Source organism: Podarcis tiliguerta, assembly GCF_965153285.1.
Source record: "Podarcis tiliguerta genome assembly, chromosome: 17".
Lineage (NCBI taxonomy): Eukaryota > Metazoa > Chordata > Lepidosauria > Squamata > Lacertidae > Podarcis > Podarcis tiliguerta.
In genome coordinates this window covers 9,028,295-9,046,919 of record NC_139550.1, presented here as the reverse complement: position 1 = coordinate 9,046,919, position 18,625 = coordinate 9,028,295, and the positions used below count along the sequence as shown (strand labels likewise).

The following is an 18,625-nucleotide window of genomic DNA, read 5'->3' as shown; positions in this document are numbered from 1 at the left end:
TGCAAGAGGTGGAAGGTGCAAGTTCAGAATTCTCTTGGCTGCATCTGTTGTATTGGATGCTCTGTACAAAGCTGAAATAGGAGCATGGGATTCTGGGATCTTTAGCAAATGCCCAGTCTTGCTGGTCTGAATGCAGAGCCCTGAAGCTAGCACTGAAGGGAGATCAGAGGGACATCGCCCAGCTGTGAGCCGTGAAGGCCGCTCCCTGCAAGGCCCTTTCTACCTGGCCTAGGGGGCGGGGCCCACACTCACCTGGCTCTACCAAAGTGGTTCCTGGGGAGACTAGAGGGACATTGCTATGCCTGACAACAAACCCTAACTATTGGATTCTTTTGCCCCATCTTTTTGTGCCTGCCAAACAGCCGTGTCATGCTTTGCTGTTGTTTAGTCGTTTAGTCGTGTCCACCTCTTCGTGACCCCATGGACCAGAGCACGCCAGGTACTCCTGTCTTCCACTTCCTCCCGCAGTTTGGTCAGACTCATGTTTGTAGCTTTGAGAACACTGTCCAACCATCTTGTCCTCTGTCGTCCCCTTCTCCTTGTGCCCTCCATCTTTCCCAACATCAGGGTCTTTTCCAGGGAGTCTTCTCTTCTCATGAGGTAGCCAAAGTCTTGGAGTCTCAGCTTCAGGATCTGTCCTTCCAGTGAGCACTCAGGGCTGATTTCCTTAAGAATGGATACGTTTGATCTTCTTGCAGTCCATGGGACTCTCAAGAGTCTCCTCCAGCACCATAATTCAAAAGCATCAATTCTTTGGCAATCAGCCTTCTTTATGGTCTAACACTCACTTCTATACATCACTACTGGGAAAACCATGGCTTTAACTATATGGACCTTTGTTGGTAAGGTGATGTCTCTGCTTTTTAATGTCATGCTTATGATAATATTTATAATTTATCATAATATTTATCATTTATCATAATTTACTGTCATGCTTATGATAATATTTATTCTCTTGCTAATTATGCTGTTTTAAATGTGCATTTTATATTTGACTTCACCAAGCAATGTTTTTTTCTTTTTTGAAATGTTTGGGGGTTTTTTGTTGTTAACTTTGTTTGGGTTAAATATGTATTCTGTAGTTGACCTCCTTTGTAATGTTTTATTTTGAAATCTTTAAGATAATATTTTAGTTTGCTGTTAATTACCGTATGTTGCTTTGACTGTATACTCTAAAGAACCAATCTTATTTACTGAAATCCCCACCTAAAAATACTCCCATGCTAATACTTTGGGAAGTGAGGGATATAGGAGCAAATAGATGGTTGCACTGGAAGTTAGCAAGGACACCGCAGAGACTTGAACCCCATCCAGGAAACCTTGAAGGTGGTGCTTGAAATTGTCCTTTGGTGCAATGGTGGAGTTAAGAATCAAGCTCAGTCACTGAAGTCACCACCCTCCCAGGCTAATACTTTGGCTTAAGAAAAAGGGAGCCAATCATTATTTGGGCAGTGTGGGATAGAGAGGGATAGAGAGACAGACAGAGAGAGACAGAGAGGGGTAGAGAGTGTTAGCAGTTGCATTGGAAGTAAGCATGGACACCGCAGGGATTTGAACCCCGTCCTGGGAACCAGGAGCGCTGACCACCAGTGTCTTTTGCTTTTTTTTTGAGCAATGCAACAAGGGGAAAAGCAAAACCTGAGAGAACATTCTGTGAATGTTCTCTCAGGAAAAAGAAAAACCTTGAGAGTTATGAATAAATCTGCTGCAAAGGGCTTCCACTTCTGACGAGTCAGGACTGCAACCTGAAAGAGTCTCAGCAGAAAACAATGTTAGTGAAAAAAGATGCAGATGGAACACGATAAGAGATTTCTTCCCTAGTCAAGCAATGGGTACTGACCTAAATATCCTTGAACAATGGAATACCATTTTGACTGCCATTTTTGTCTGAAGCTGGATGAGCCATTGATTTGCGAATGTTCTCTCAGGAAAAAGAAAACCTGAAGATGTTAAGAAGAGCTCTTTGGAGAGACCTGTGGAGAGACCAGGAGAAAAGAAAATGAGAAAAAAGAGCGACCAATACAAAAAACATTGTCTTGGGGGGGGGGGACACTTAGTGGAATGTGAACATACCTAAAACAGCAGAGTCGAAATGCAGACTCTCACTACAGGTACAGTGAGCTTTGGGAAGCCTGAAGAAAAGAGGAGCTGGAACAAAAGAAGAAGTCTTCTCCTACTTGCAGGTGGGCCTCATTGCGGTGACGCAGAATAGAGCCTCTTCTGACGACTCAGTCACCCCGACCTGAAAGAGTCTTAGCACAAAGAGTTGCAGACGGAACACAACAGAGATTTTCTCCCTAGCCAAGCTAGGGATACTCACCTAAATGTCCTTCAGTGGTAGTGTATAGAACTATATTACTACTATCATTGTGATGTAGGGTTTACTTGTGAGGTATCCGAGCCTGCCATCGCCTCCGAATATTCATGAGTACTTGATAGTTACCTTCCTTTAGCTGCGATGGTCTCTTCAAAGTGAGAAGTGACAGGCGAAGAGGATGTGAGGGCGATCTGGCTGGCTAGGCGGGTGTCCCCTCCCTTCCTCACCGCTCCATGTGTGCCCCTCCTGAAGCTGTGCACTCGGTGGAAGAGGATGACCATCCCAGATGCACCATTCTTCGGTCAAGGCTATACGATAGCTGCGCTCCCCTGCTAGGACCTCCAAACAAGCTCAAGGGTCCAATTGTTGGAGAACGTAGGGTAGTCAAGCTTCCAAGACTCCAGACACATCCAAGTAAGGTGCTGAATTTTGTGTTGTCTGAACTATGCATTAAATTGCGTTCTTGGAAGATGCTTAGCAAAAAGTTTAGAGGTTCCACCAGGGGAGCACAGCAATCGTATACCCTTGACTGAAGAATTGTACACTCTTTCTACCTGGAATGGTCATCCTCTTCCACCGAGCGCGCAGCTTCGGGAGGGACGCACATGGAACGATGAGGGACACAGCCTAATCCACGCCCTTAGCGCATTTGTCAATGAAATCATAGGCCATGATTTTAGAATTACTACCACCACAGCCACATGACGTATCGGTGATAGTTTTGCCTGTCCTGTTGCATAGTTACCTTTTGACGTCCATTTCCCATTTATAATGTCATCTTGTTGTTGTTGCTGGAAAGGCCAGTCCTTTCAGTACCGCTTTATAACCTACAAGCATTCGTTCTACCTCCACTGGAATCCTCCACTTGCAAGACACATTGGAGACATTCCAGAGTTGAAGACTCCAATTTAAGATGGGAAGATACAGAAGAATCCTTTATCGTAACAGGTTGCAAATCATCTTGCCGCAACTTTAAAATGAATGAGGAATCACAGAGTTCCATTTTGACTAGATATTTCCTCCCTAGTCAAGCAAGGGATACTCACCTAGATGTGCCAATTAGGTGTTCCTAGAAGATGCTTAGCAAAAAATAAAATAAAATCCAAAAACCTTGGTTATTATCACCAGAGAACCACGTTACGCATCAGGGATAATTTTGCCCGGCCTGTTCCATAGTTACCTTTTGGGCTCCATTTCCCATATCTTTTTGTAATCTTGCAGGTTCTGCTGGAAAGGCTTAGTGGAGTTGATCTTCTACTCTGCTTCCTCATCTGATCCTCACAACAACCCTGTGAGGTAGGTTAGGCTGAGAGATAGAGCGCTTCATGGCAGAGTGAGGATTTCAACTTGAGTCTCCTAGGTCCTAATCCAGCACTCTAGCCACTCTCATGAACTTCCTTTGGCGAAAGCACTTTCCCCCAGGATCCTGGACTTGCCATGTCCCTGAGCAGTCACTCTCCAGTCACCATCAGCAGGTTCATCCTCAAAATGCTTTATTTGCCTTTTCAGCAAGTTTTTAACTTACCTGTCTTTCTCTCCTTCCAAGGCAACTTGAGCCAACATGAAATTAGAAGGAATGGCTTTGTCCTCTCCTTGTCTTCTTTGCTTTTTCTCTCTCGACACGCACATTTCTAGCTTCAGCAACAAAAAACCCCAACTTCCCCTTCATGAAATGACTTCTCTAGTCGCCTTTTAAAAGAAATGCCTTCTATTTTCCCTACTCATTTTCCCTCTTCTTTAAGCGGACTTCATATCCATGTACCCTTTCATGTGCTCCTTCTTTTCATCCAAAGACTCATCAGTTTGAAAGGTAAACAACATTTTATTCTCCCCTTCCTTCATTTATCTTCATTTCCAGTTAAGTATTTTTAATTTTCTTGATTCTCTTTAAAATCTCCATCTTGGTATTTTTCTGAGTTTTTTGTTTGTTTGTTTGTAAAATACATCCACCATGACTTCTGTGACTCTGCAGGAGGAGGTGGCTTCATCTGAGTGTTGTGGGCTCTTCAGACACAACTGTAAAGAGGGGGTGTTAATGAGATGCACCTGGAAGAGACTGGGGTCTTCAGCACCTTTTCTCTCTCCTACAGAAACAGAGGAACAAAAACAGCAGGTTACCTAAAGCCGCGCAATCAAAATGCATGTTTCTCTCAATAATACACTGCTGGTTTTTACTTGATGTATCAAGAGCTCTTACTCACATTGCATCATGGGAGTTAACAAAACAGCTCTGCCTCAGACAAAGTGAACTCTGCAACGTCTGTAAAACAGAATATCTGGAACAAAAGAAAGAGTGTTGTCCCGTCCGCAAGTGTACCTCATTGTGGACTGACACAGGAAAAGGCCTTCTCTGCAGTGACATCTTGACAGTAGAAGTTCCCTTGGAAACAGGAATGGCAGCCACCTGGCATCTTCAGTTCCCAGTTCATCTGAAAAGAATGACTGAATGACCAATGTTGCTAAGTGCAAGCTTCTTAGGAACTAGTATATTTTATGTATTATTACATCAATAACTTACCTCTTCTCCAGTGAGCTCATGGCGGTGTGATCGTCCTTCTCCTGTGACCTGAAACAGTCTTTGCACAAAGAGTTGCAGAAGGAAGACAATATAAATTTTCTTCCCAGCCAAGCAAGAGATACTCACCTAGATGTCCTTCAGGCATAATGTATACAAGTATATTGCTGTTATCGTTGTGATGTAGCGTTTAGGGTTTACTTGTGAGGTATTTGAGCCTGTCATCGCCTCTGAATATTCAAGAGTACTTGGCAGTTACCTTCCTTCAGCTGCAATGGTCGCCTCAAAGTGAGAAGTGACAGGGGAAGAGGATGTGAGGGCGGTCTGGCTGGGACATCTGTCACCCCATTGATCGTCAGGGTGAAGCCTAATCCACCCCCTTAGCGCATTTGTCAATGAAATCATAGGCCATGATTTTAGAGTCATTACTACCACAGCCACATGACATATCAGAGATAGGTTTGCCTGCCCTGTTGCATAGTTACCTTTTGACTTCCGTTTCCCATTTATTATATCATCTTGTCATTGCTGCTGGAAAGGCCAGTCCTTTCAGTACCGCTTTATAACCTACAAGCATTCGTTCTGCCTCCACTGGAATCCTCCACTTGCAAGACACATTGGAGACATTCCAGAGTTGAAGACTCCAATTTAAGATGGGAAGATACAGAAGAATCCTTTACTGTAACAGGTTGCAAATCGTCTTGCCGCAACCTTAAAACGAATGAGGAATCACAGAGTTCCATTTTGACTAAATATTTCCTCCCTAATCAAGCAAGGGATACTCACCTAGATGTGGTTCAGCCACAGAGTGCCATTTTGACTGTCATTTTTTCATGAAGAAAAAGTGATTAAAAAGGAGAGACCAGTACAAAGCATTGAACGGAAAAAGATCACTGAGTTGGGGGGGGGGGCAAATTGTCTGAGCTATGTGCTATGTTCAACTACAGCACTAGTTTCCAGGTGGGAAGTTACTGGCAAAGGAAGCTGACTGCTAGACCTGGTTTTAAAATTGGTATTTTGGTAAATTGGTATCACCTTCAGTGATGGAGGATCCAAATTTTTCTTTGTATAAAGTCAATGCTTTGTGTTATCTGAGCTATGTGCCAAATAGAAGATGCTTAGCAAAAATAAAATAAAATCCAAAAACCTTGGTTATTATCACCAGAGAACCACGTTATGCATCAGGGATAATTTTGCCCGGCCTGTTCCATAGTTACCCATTGAGCTCCATTTTGGGCTCCATTTCCCATATCTTTTCGTAATCTTGCCGGTTCTGCTGGAAAGGCTTAATGGAGTTGATGTTCTAGTCTGCTTCCTCATCTGATCCTCACAACAACGCTGTGAGGTAGGTTAGGCTGAGAGATAGAGCTCTTCATGGCAGAGTGAGGATTTGAACTCGAGTCTCCAAGGTCCTAATCCAGCACTCTAACATCTCTCAGGAACTTCCTTCAGAGAAAGCACTTTCCCCCAGGATCCTGGACTTTCCATGTCCCTGAGCAGTCACTCTCCAGTCGCCATCAGCAGGTTCATCCTCAAAATGATTTATTTGCCTTTTCAGCAAGTTGTTAACTTACCTGTCTTTCTCTCCTTCCAAGGCAACTTGAGCCAACATGAAATTAGAAGGAACGGCTTTGTCCTCTCCTTGTCTTCTTTGCTTTTTCTCTCTCGACACGCACATTTCTAGCTTCAGCAACAAAACCCCCAAACTTTTCCTTCATGAAATGACTTCTCTAGTTGCCTTTTAAAAGAAAAGCCTTCTATTTTCCCTACTCAATTCCCCTCTTCTTTAAGCGGACTTCATATCCATGTGCGCCTTCTTTTCATCCAAAGACTAATTATTTTGAAAGGTAAATAAAGCTTGATTTCCCCCACCCTTTCACATTCCTTCATTTATCTTCAATTTTTCTTGGCTTTTTCTGTTCACTTTTTTTAAATTTTCTCGATTCTCTTTAAAATCTCCATCTTGGTATTTTTATGAGTTTTCAGTTTAAATTTGGCTTGGTTAAACTCTTTTTGGGGGTACTTTCTCAAAGTCCACCATCTGTCTACAATTTACTGTACCTGTGTTATTAGGATTAAGTCTTCTTTGATCTTATATTTTCCTTCAGTTTCCTTTCAATTTAACATTTAATGCCTCTCCTAACACTTTTTAGGGACAGATACCTGATTAAGGTATACGTGCACAGTATTTGAAATCAACCACGAAAGAGATCATAGGTGAAAATTACCTGTGTCCCTTTTTAAAGTTGTAAATAATGAATTTCAGAAGAGTGAAATCCCTTCATTTACTCTATATAAAATTCTCAATAGTTTTGAAAAGCAATCTAACTTAAGCTGGTTTCAGATGCCTTTTCAAACCTGTTTCATCTTCCCAGCCTCCCTCTCCTAATCCCTCTGCCCCTTAACTCCTTCAGCTCTGACCAGTGAGAGGGCTAACACCAGTACTATAGCCAGGGACAGGCTCACTCACTGGAATGTGGCTCGCTCCTTCCGCCACCAGTAGGTCATAACCACACATAAAAAAGTCCCTTGCAGCATTAATACAGTGGGTGCAAATGTCTTTATTTTCAACATGGGGTCACTTTGATGGGAAATGAGTATTTTCTTTCCAAATTAAAACATTCTGGAAATACAAGGGAACTGAATTTATAATCCACCTAAATCTCATGGAGTACAAATTACAGGAACATGACCTGCACAGGAAAATAAGGGAAAGACTATGGGAAGAGGGGCTGGCTTGGATCTCAGTGGCCCCCATTGAATTCTATGGAGCAAAGCAAATGGGCTGTACAGTTGGAAAAGTAATCTGGGGTGCAGTTGGAAAGGACAGCAGTTGCTTCTCACTCCTATGTATAGAGAACATTCTGTGATGGAATGAATGAAGACTGGGTGCTTGTTTTTTAAAAAGTTGGCTTAAAAAGAAAGGAAGTGGTGGTTAATTTTAAATCATTGCTCCTGTTTGTAGCATACTGGCCGTCTTCCCATTGAAAATTGCTTTGTTGAAATATAATACCTGGTTGGTGGATGGGAAGGGTTTGGAGTGACTGAAATAGATGTACAGCTCCACTAATTACAGAAGAAATTTCATTTCACTGTTACCACAGTTGTGTAATGCATGACGTCATTAATTCATTTGCCATTGCCAATAGATTTAAAGTTCTCCTAATCAAAATCATTCATTTTAAAGGAATTTGCCTTGTTTGGTGCACTTCTTTCTTGTATTGGGCAAAGAAAATATTGCCACTGAGAGAGAGCAGAAGGCTGATCTATAAGATGGTAAACTGGTATTTTCTTTAACATTTTAGCAGCCACTGGCCCATTTGAAAATGGGGGCTGACTGGTAGTATTCCAGATAAGCCCACACTTGACTTGTCTAGCTTGATATCCTAACTACATATAATGTGACTGCAATGAAAGGGTTTTGCTTGAGATGATAGCTTCTTTGCACGACTATTCAGTAGTTCTTTTCATACCTGGCAGAAAAATGTCAGTGACATGACAGATGATTTCTCACGGGGAGAAATGTTTCATTAGGGGTAAATCTGGTTCAGTGTTTATATTAGTGCACTCAGGGAGACTGCCAAGATTCGGATTACCATGTTATTTTGCTCCGTGTTATGTGTAATTTTTTGTTTGCATGTGCAACAAATGTGTAAACTAACCACAGTTTCCTGTGACAGCCACACTCAGAGATTTCTGGATTGACTGTAGTTAGTGAAGGAGCAAGCATGTTTTTTGTTTTTCTCAAATCAACTTACTTAGAGTAGGGGACCAGGGTAATGCCATGCTGTGTGGCATCGGTTGCCAACAATGCCCATATATGCCCATAGAGGCCTTTCCGACTAAGTGTAGGAAGATCCTTCTGACAATAAGAGCTGTTAGGCAGTGGAACAGACTCTCTAGGAGGGTGGTGGACTCTCCTTCCTTGGAGGTTTGGAAGCAGAGGTTGGATGGTCACCTGTCATGGATGTATTTTGAGATTCCTGCATGGAGGAGGGTTGGACTAGATGACCCTCAGGGTCCCTTCCAACTCTGCAACTCCATGATTCTATGAATGATGCCACTGTGGCTACTCCTAGACTGCAAGCCTAAAGCTGCCATCTTGTGTATGCTTCCTTGGGAGGAAGCCCCACCAAATTCATCCGTGGAACTGAGCTTCATGGCTGCAACCCTAAGCATAGGAACAAAGGAAGCTGCCTTATAACTGAATTAGGCCAGTGCTCCCATCTGGCTTTGTATCAATGACTGACAGTGTCTCTCTAAGGATTTTCTCCAGCAGCCATATCTGGAAATCTGTGACCTCCTCCCTACAACACACACTCTCCACCACTGTGTTATAGCCGTGCCCCCAAAGCACACTGGCCAGATCACTGGGACTTCCTTCTAAGCAGAGTTAGGGTCAAACTGCACTTCCCATGATTAGGGGGGAAACAAAGGGCCAGGCTGCCAGGGCTGGAGAGATGCAGGTCAGCACAAAGAAGCAAGGCCAGTTGTCAGTGCTCAGTCAACCTTTTATTTGAGGAAATGAACATACAACTCAGCGACACTTCCCATTAGGTCTTGCCCCTGTGGAGCAGTTGTCAGGACTGAGGTCTCTGCCTTCTAAGGCTCCTTCTCTCCCAAGCAGTCTCAAACAGCATCTGAGCATCTTTGGCCTCTGTTCCACTCTCCTCATTATTCTGTGCGTTCTTGGAGACAAGGCTGGAGGGGAGCTTGTCGCAGCAGGAGAGGGAGACTCCCTGGATTCCTCAGCAGTCTCTTGACGCCCCTCCTCTGCTTCAGCCTTGGAGTCTGAACTGCTTCCTTCCACAGGTTCTTCCTGCTCACTAAACTTTGTTTCCCCTTCAGCATCCAGCTCCTCCTCCCAATCTCCTCCCTCTGACCTCCCCTCACTGTCCCTTTCCCAATCCCCAGGCTCTGAGCCTTCCTCCTCTGGGGTCTCCCTTGGGGGTTCCCTGACGGATGCCTCCCACTACTCCTCATTGTGCAGCCAGTCTGAGACACAGACTGAAGAATAGCACTTACTGCAACTGCTTCCCTAGATTCTCTGAATTACAGAAATTGGCCTCTCTGCTTATAATGGCCACTGACACATGGCTTTAACAAAGAAAGAAAGAGGAGACTGATTTGCAAATGCTGTATATAGATGCACATTTAAAAATGACTATTACCCTACTGAGTCATACAAAGTAGACTCATTGGTTTCAGTGAATCTGAGTATGAATTAGCTGGATGCATGCTTTTACTCTTGAGTATGACTAATGTTAGATATCACCCTCTAATTTTTATAGAGGAATACGATACATCTCACTGTAGTGGGGAGGACCAGGGCCTGTGTGCATGTGCTCAGTCTTCTGCCAAGGGGCTGGCTGCTGATGGGCAGTTCTTGGGCCCCTGCATTCCTCCTTTACTTTTAAACCAGGTTTGGAATGGACAGCCATTCAAACAGAGGACATCATACAGAGAAAGGCTATCTGTCCTTAACCCGTCCCTATCCTAACCTTATCCTGCCACCTCTCCTTATCCTAACCTTCTGATAGCCCTTCAAATGGACACAAGTCTTCTCCAAAGGAGGACACTGACCACCCTGTCTTTGCCCTGCTAATGTGTGCATGTGGTACCAGTTGCTCTGCCATTGAGACCTTGTCCATTTTCCACATAATTTAAATAGGCTGCATTTTTGTGTGTGTGTTGTTTCCTAAGCAAACGAAGATGTGAAATTAGACTCTCTTTTAAAAAGTACTAGTGATGTAGTGAGACCAGAGGGACATCGCCCGGCTGTGAGTCATGAAGGCTGCTCCCTGCAAGGCCCTTTCCACCTAGACTAGTGGGATATTCCAGGTCTGTGATCAAATCAGAAACCAGGATGGCTTCTGTAAACCCAGGATTGTCCCTGGAACATAAGGATGCTTGGAGGGTCTGTGTTTGTAACAGATCCTATTTGAGCTTTACTATGTGAAAATGATGTTTAATATTCATGAGTCAGGGCATGATTTTAACAATAGGTTGAGCTATAAATCTGCTGTAAAAGAGGCAGAAGTAGAAATACGACAAATGTGCTGTATTGTATATTTGCCCTTGAATACTTGCAAGGAAACAGGTCTATGAGGGCACAGGTCTATAATTCATGTTTGTTCCCCAGCCCAGCCATTTTGCTGGGGTGCTGAGGAAAGATGTAAAATACACCCAAATCTGGCGTGTGTTTTGAGTACTGCACTAAGTGATCTAAGTGGAACTTAGCATGCACATTTATTAAATAATTCTTCACTTGGTGTTTGAATATCAGCTCAACACACCCGCACCTCTTTTAAAGTGGGAGATGCAAAATACTCTGCAATCTCTAAAGCTTATCTTTCCAAACCTGCTGATTATTTTATTGTTAGTTTTATATGATCCTATTGTGGACATAGGCTTTCAGGGGATCAATAAAAATTGAGGGGAAGTTTCCGTGTGATTCTTTAGTCTGGCACCGCCGACTGGCTATTATACCCTTCCTGCTCCTGAACCAGGTATCTCTGTGAAAAACAGAGACTGTATGCAATGGAACATAACAAAGAACTCATTCGTCAGCATGGCTGGCTTCCCATTCCATCTGCACCCATTCACCCAGCCATATACAGAGATATGAGTGGCACTAACACCCTACACACATACATGGGGAGGTACTTTTCCAATCATAACCCCACTTATATATGTTTGCACAAGTGCTGCTCTCGCTGCCTTATTGGCTTGGGAGAGGGGGGAATAGTTTACATTCCTCGTCACCCTTCCCTCTCGTGCCCGCCTTAGTTAACAAACAATGACCAAAATTGCTTCTGTGTAAAGAAAACGAGAGACTGTTCCTATCCGCTGAACTGTAAAAACAAAACAAACGAAAAAACCTTTATTGACCACAGAAGTTCATGGGGTTTATCTTGAACCGGGGAGAGGGCAGGAGAGGCGGTGAGAATTTCTGGGCTTTCTGCTTCGAGGCCTCTCACCTCGCCTCCCATCAAGGATGGCCTAGGGGCAGAGAGAAATGGAGATGGTTGCTGCAAGGTGCCTCCCTTCAGAGGAATGGAGAGTTCTTTCAGAGATGGTAAACAGGTGTCTGTTCTGTACCGCTCCGGATGGCAAGTGTGGGTTTATATGCCTGAACACTCCTCCTCATTTTTATTTTTTAAATCCCTTCACACAGAAAACTAGCACGTGATAAAGAAAGAAAGGCTGGATCCTTGACATTAAGTTTTCTGTGTGCAGGGATTTATTTATTTTGTATGGAGCAGTATACAAATATACCTGAAGTCTTGAGAAAGTATAGCCCGTCTAGAGCTTTACTACCTCAGTGGGAACTAGGCTATCTGTGTGGAGCTGACCTGCCATAAAAATCATTTTACCTTTAATGAGATGTCAAACTGGAGCAACTTGCTAGATAGGGCACCTGTAGGAATTCTGAAGAAAGCTTTCAAAATAAAGCAGCAAGAGTCGCTCAAGCAATTACTGCATATTTCTTAACTTTCCGCCAAATCCTGCTAAATTTAGATGGCCTGCTGTGTGAACGTTGAGGGAAGTTAGGAGAATTATGATAAGCACAGTGACATTTCTGAGGAGGTTTCCCTACACCTCTGGGAGTAGCTGAGGCATAGCTGTCACCTTACAGATTTGAAAATAAGGGACCAGCAGCCTTGAAAATAAGGGACCAGCAGCCAAAATAAGGGCCCCTCTGACCCAAAGGCAGAAAGCCCAGCCAGCAGCCAAACGAAGCCTCAAGCGGTGGTTCCTACAGCGCAGCAACCTGGCAAAGGGGATGCAGCAAGGAAAACCACTGTCACCTCTCCGCTGGGAAGTGCTGAGCAAAGGCGAGTCCCCAGACAACGTGGCCGATTTGATTGGCACAAGGCATGCAAGCTCCACCCCCCAGTCATTCTTAGACTCCTTATTGGGTGAGCAACGCAGCCAAGCAACACAGTTGGAGCCTCCCTCCTCCCTGATCGGCAGGGAGGGAGAGAGAGGAGCTGCTTCCTTTGAAACCCGGGAAATTTAAGGGACAGCAGTGGGACACAGCGCTGGGATAAGGGAGTTTCCCACCAAATAAGGGACGGTTGACAGCTATGAGCTGAGGAGTGGGATCGGGAACTCTCCGAGCAGCGAACCATGAGTCTCAAATGACATCGTTGGCATCAAAATACAAACCCATATTTCCCACCAGTATTTAATATGGATTTACCCTTCCTGGGGAAAAATCTGATACATTTTTTTTAAACAAAGTTGGAAGCAACCTGTTTGTGATATCTCAATGACCTGTTTGCAAATTGGGCATCTGGAAGCATCTAAACACTATGGAGAGATGCTGCTACGCTTCTGTATATCAAGTTTCTCTTAAATGTGGAGAAACAGAATAAGAAAGAAAGTTATCAACCAAGAAAAAAATGACTGTCATGAAAGTGGCAGGGAATCATTCATTTGTGCAATTCATTTCACATTCCACATTCATCATTTAGCTTAGAATTTGATAAACAATACAGTGGTACCTCGGGTTACCTATGCTTCAGGTTACATACGTTTCAGGTTACAGACTCCACTAACCCAGAAATATTACCTCGGGTTAAGAACTTTGCTTTAGGATGAGAACAGAAATCATGCTCCGGCGGCACGGCAGCAGCAGGAGGCCCCATTAGCTAAAGTGGTACCTCAGGTTAAGAACAGTTTCAGGTTAAGAACGGACCTCCGGAACTAATTAAGTACTTAACCTGAGGTACCACTGTACTACAGGAATCGCAAGACAACCTGTAAGCCACTTCTCTCAACTGAGCTTGGGAGCCCATGGACCTTCGTTATAACAATCTCTGCCATCACCCTGGTTTCAAAACATATTGTGCACCTGTTGACTCTGGTGGCCTTCACAACATCCTGTGGCCATGAATTCCAAAGGTTTATTATGCATTGCGCAACCAAATACGTCTCTTTGTTCTGCTTGAACTAGATGCCAACCGGGTTCGTCAGATTGATGGCCCGAGTTCTAGTGTTTGAAGAAGGCAGGTGGAAATATCTCAATTGTTTGTCAGAATCAGCCTCAAGAAAGGAGGTGAGAACTGGGGGCAACTTGGCCTTCACATTCTGTGCTTCACTAGCAATAATAAAAAGATGATGTAATTTGTCACCGTTGCAGTTTGGGAACTTTACAGGAGTCTTAAAATGACTCTCTTGTGACACGATTCCTCTTGTGCGCCTATCTTTGTTCATGGCGCTGTGGGACGTGGGTGGCGCTGTGGGTTAAGCCACAGAGCCTAGGACTTGCCGATCAGAAGGTTGGCAGTTCGAATCCCTGCGACGGGGTGAGCTTCCGTTACTCGGTCCCTGCTCCTGCCAACCTCAAATCCCACCCAAACATCTCAGCGTGCATTAGCTCTGTTTTTTTAGTTTGAGTGTGGAATCCCCCTTCAGACCTTTACACACAATGCAGAAAGGCCAGAAATGGACCTGTTGAATGGGATTTGAGGTGTGGGCCTTGCACACATTCCCCTCCCCATTTCAGCCCCCACACCCCCAGTCTCATTGAATTCATGAGTGGAGCTTCTGTAAGCTCACACAACTGCCACATCTTTTGAAGCCTAGCTGTTTAAATTCCCACCTCCAGCCCTTACAGAATTAAAAACTCAGAACATTTGGTATGTGTTCTTTGTATATAAATTTGGGGATCTCCCTTTCCTTGCAATGTTGACAAAAGCAAAGCTTGTCCTCTAGTCCTTGAAAGTTTAGGAAGATAGGCAGGCAGTGATGCAGTCGTACAAACAAAGGGGAAGTACTGAAGAGAGAAAGGGAAAATATTGTTCTATATTCTCAAGTGTCAGGAAATTCCAGGGTGATCTTTTACAGAATCGGTAACCTTGTGAATAGAAAGAGCTGGAGAATTACATCCAAGCTAGTACTGCAAATAAAGTAAGAGACACTTAATGTTGCCTGTTCCGTTTATTATTGGCTGAAGCTCATGAACTTAACATACTACACACATTAGACAATTTGAAAGCATGGAAATGAAATAAATTGTTACCCCCAAATCCTCCTCTGCAGATTTTAATGTTGAATCTTCTTCGAATATTCTCCAAATACGGCACCTAATATTTTTCAAATATTGAATACCTGTATTTGACAATGCTACGTTTGAGTTTGATATTTAACAGCTGACAGTATGCGATAGATGGAATGCAACAGTAATTAGTGTCTGACAGCATCTGATATATAATTTTATTTAGTAAATGATAGTATAAGACAGCATGCAAGTATAGAGCGTGCATTTGCTTCCTGCAAAAATCAAAACAACAAAGAGATGTCAAAATAGAAAAGCATTCAAAGATTGCAAGTTTTACATCTGAAATGCAAACTCTCATTTCAGTGCTGTCATTTTGCATTCATTTTTGGGTGAATCCTGAATATTTTCCAGAGTTAAGCTGAAAGAGTGTTTGGTTTTTTTGCAGTATAAAAACATCACACACTCACACCCTGTTTATGATCCTTTGGGAATTGCTTGTGAGTGCTCTCTCCAAGCAGGCTTGGCTGGTGCCTTTGGTACATACTGTATCTTTAGGTGTCAGGCAAAAACATTCCTCTTCTCCCAGGTCTTTGGCTAATTAAACAATCTATGGCCTTTTAAACTGCATGTGGAGGGTGTTTATTGCTTTTGTTTGTTGTTATGGTCTGTATTTTTGTGTTTTTATATTGTAAACTGCCCTTTGATCCTCAGATGAAGGGCAGTATAGAAATTTAATGAGTAATAACAATAATTGCTTTGAAAATAATTTTCCTATTCAGAAAGCATTGCTGTAATTCTGGATTACCCTCACATTGATAACACAAAACCAAATCTTATTGGCTTCAAGCTGTTGTGATATTATCCTTGCTGTTCATTGTGTGTTTTTCATCTGGCTGATTCATGAAGCATTGCGATCAGATCTAATCTGATTGGCTTTGTGATGGTCTCTCTGACCCCTTATTCCGCATTCGCAATGGCAGTGAATAAGGGATATATGGAGAGAATACAATTAAAGGGATGTCTGACACATAGTTCTAATCTCTCATCCAAGCAATAGCTCCGTACCCTCCAACCTTTCTCTGATAAAAATAGGGACATATAATAATAATAATAATAATAATAATAATAATAATAATAATAGTTTTATTTATCGCCCACCCATCTTACTGGGTTCCCCCAGCCGCTCTGGGCAGCTTCGGACATATATAAAAACATAAGAAAACTTCCCTATTTATCACCTTGGGTCGCATAACTCCATACGCTCCAACATTTCTCCAATGGAAATAACAGACATCCTAAGGAAAAGCAAGGGGACGCAGGTGGCACAGAGCCTAGGGCTTGCTGATCAGAAGGTCGGCGGTTCGGATCCCTGCGATGGGGTGAGCTCCCGTTGCTCGGTCCCAGCTCCTGCCAACCTAGCAGTTCAAAAGCACCTCAAAGTGCAAGTAGATAAATAGGTACCACTCCGGCGGGAAGGTAAACGGTGTTTCCGCGCGCTGCTCTGGTTCAGCAGAAGCGGCTTAGTCATGCTGGCCTCATGACCCGGAAGCTGTACGCCGGCACCCTCGGTCAATAAAGCGAGATGAGCGCCACAACCCCAGAGTCGGTCACGACTGGACCTAATGGTCAGGGGTCCCTTTACCTTTAAGGAAAAGCAGGACATTCTGGGATCAAATCATAAACTGGAACAGCTTCTATAAATCGGGGACTGTCCCTGGAAAATACAGGCACTTGTAGAGTCTGTAGCTTTGATCTGAAAATGAAAATGGGACGACATTCTGTGCATCCTCACTATTTCCTAATATTTGCAGCCTCAGACAACAGTGGAAAACTGGGCCAGGGTTATGGGAGAGAGTCTACCATGACCAGCTCAGCCTGAATGCTTCTTTGCTGTTTGTTCCTTCTGCCAAGCCCTTGCCTCCTTAAGCCTTGCATCTTGCTTCAGGCAGAAGGGGAGAGAAAACCGGGGACAGACTGATGCCACCTGGACCAGCTCAGCCTGAATGTTTGTCGGCTGTTTAGTCCCTCCTCCAGGGCATTTGGCTATTTAAGTCTCGCAGCAGCTTGCTTCAGGTGTGAGCCAAAGTGGGTAAGAGCAGAGGGCTCTTGGCTGGTGGACTGCAGACCCAGGTGGCTGGGCAGTGATGAGCATGGGAAGAACCTGGAGGAGCTGATTGGAGGCACCTGTGGCTTGCTGGGAACACTCCCAGCTCACGAACCTATAACCAGTGATGCTCCTGCGGATTACCCTTTGGAATTACCCCGAGGATGCACCATCTCTTGTTGTTTTTACTGGTATTGTGCAGGGGTGAAATGGCTCCTTGTAGATGCTCCCCAGTGAGAGCAGAGAGTGGCAAGGGTGGGGAATGTCTAAGCTTGCTAGGAGATAGCAAGGATTGTGGGTACTCCCTGAAGGACTCCAGGGAAGGGTGAGAGTTTACCCTACCATTTAGCACAAGCTTATCCTCAGGAGATAACTGGTTTTTTTTATTATTATTATTAAAGATTTTCTTGATTTAGAAAAGTGTGTGCAATGTCTCTCTCTCATTTTTTTTTTTCCATGTAACATTTTTACAAATCTGTTTCATTTGTTGAGACATTAGGAAGAAAAGGGGGAAAGAGGTGGAGGAGGGGAAAGATGGATGGGTGTGGGGGGTCGGATGGTAATGTTTTTATTTTACTTACTATATGTAGGGTTTGGTGTCAGCATTGCTTGTGCAGGTTCTTTGCTGTTCACTTGTGTTCCTTTGGTGGTGAGAGAGGTTGGGTTTGGCCTAGGGTGTGGTTATTCATTTGTGGTTGGCTGTGGTGGTTTTTGTTTTCATGTGTGAGTGGGATGGGTGGGTGTTTTGGATCAGGTTAGCCATATTGATTTGTATGCTGTTGGTGGATTTTTGACATTGTCTTGTTGGGCTGTGTTTGTGATAAAGGGGAGCCATACCGGGGTGAAGGTGCCTTCTTCTATCCCCCCCCCCCCCCGTGTCAGTTTCAGTTTATTGGTTAATTTTTCTTGTAGGGCTGTTTCCCATACTATTTGGTACCATTGGTCCATGCTTACTCCTGACAGGTCTCTCCAGTGTCTGGCTATGATGCTTCTGGCTGCTGAAAGTTGGTGGGAGGAGATAACTGTTGAAGTGAGAATGCCTATAAGTACATAACAGTACCTGGTGCATAGTATTTTTTTATTTTGGATAGGTCAGTAGATTTTATGGGCCCATACATTGGTGATTCCATTTGCACTGATGTTATAAGGGGATGTCTGATCTAACTGTTCTGTAAAATGTGGGTTTCTCGTTTATTTATTTTAATGTATTTTTTAGAATGTTGTAAATTGCTCAGAAACCTCGGCCAGTAAAGTGAGATGAGTGGTGATTTCAAAATATTTTGTCTTGTATAAAGCAGCCTTTTATCAGTTCAGAAAAGTGGTGAGCCTCATATGCAAAGGGTGAGCTCTGATATTGAGCTATACTTTCATGTGTCTGTTCTTCATGCATTGCATTGGAAGAGCACTCTAGGGTTCTGTCTACCCACCGGGTTCAAACAGCTTTTTGCAGTTCTTACACCTTTTCACCAAAGGTACAAGGCAACTTGTATGAGACAACTGTATATTGTGACAGCCATTTACCCTAACCAAAATTCAGTGTGGCTCGGAAAGGTAATCAGGAGCTGATGAGACAACACCCTTCAGACGTTGCTGGACTCCAGCTCCCATCAGCACCAACCAGGATGTCGAATGGTCAGGGATGATGGGAGTTCTAGTCCACCAACCTCATCATGGGAAGCC

At 43.7% G+C, this 18,625-nt stretch overlaps 2 long non-coding RNA genes across 2 annotated transcripts; one reads left to right on the top strand and one right to left on the bottom strand.

Annotated features, from left to right (window-relative positions):
* The first annotated feature begins 935 nt into the window (after positions 1–935).
* LOC310668178 lies at positions 936–2,039 on the top strand. The gene is made up of 2 exons (XR_014506646.1): positions 936–1,689; positions 1,947–2,039. It is a non-coding gene; the product is annotated as an uncharacterized lncRNA (long non-coding RNA).
* A 7,283-nt stretch (positions 2,040–9,322) lies between these two features.
* LOC310667956 lies at positions 9,323–11,290 on the bottom strand. Its single transcript, XR_014506480.1, has 2 exons — positions 9,864–11,290; positions 9,323–9,687 (listed from the first exon to the last, which is right to left on the bottom strand). It is a non-coding gene; the product is annotated as an uncharacterized lncRNA (long non-coding RNA).
* Between the last annotated feature and the right edge of the window lie 7,335 nt (positions 11,291–18,625).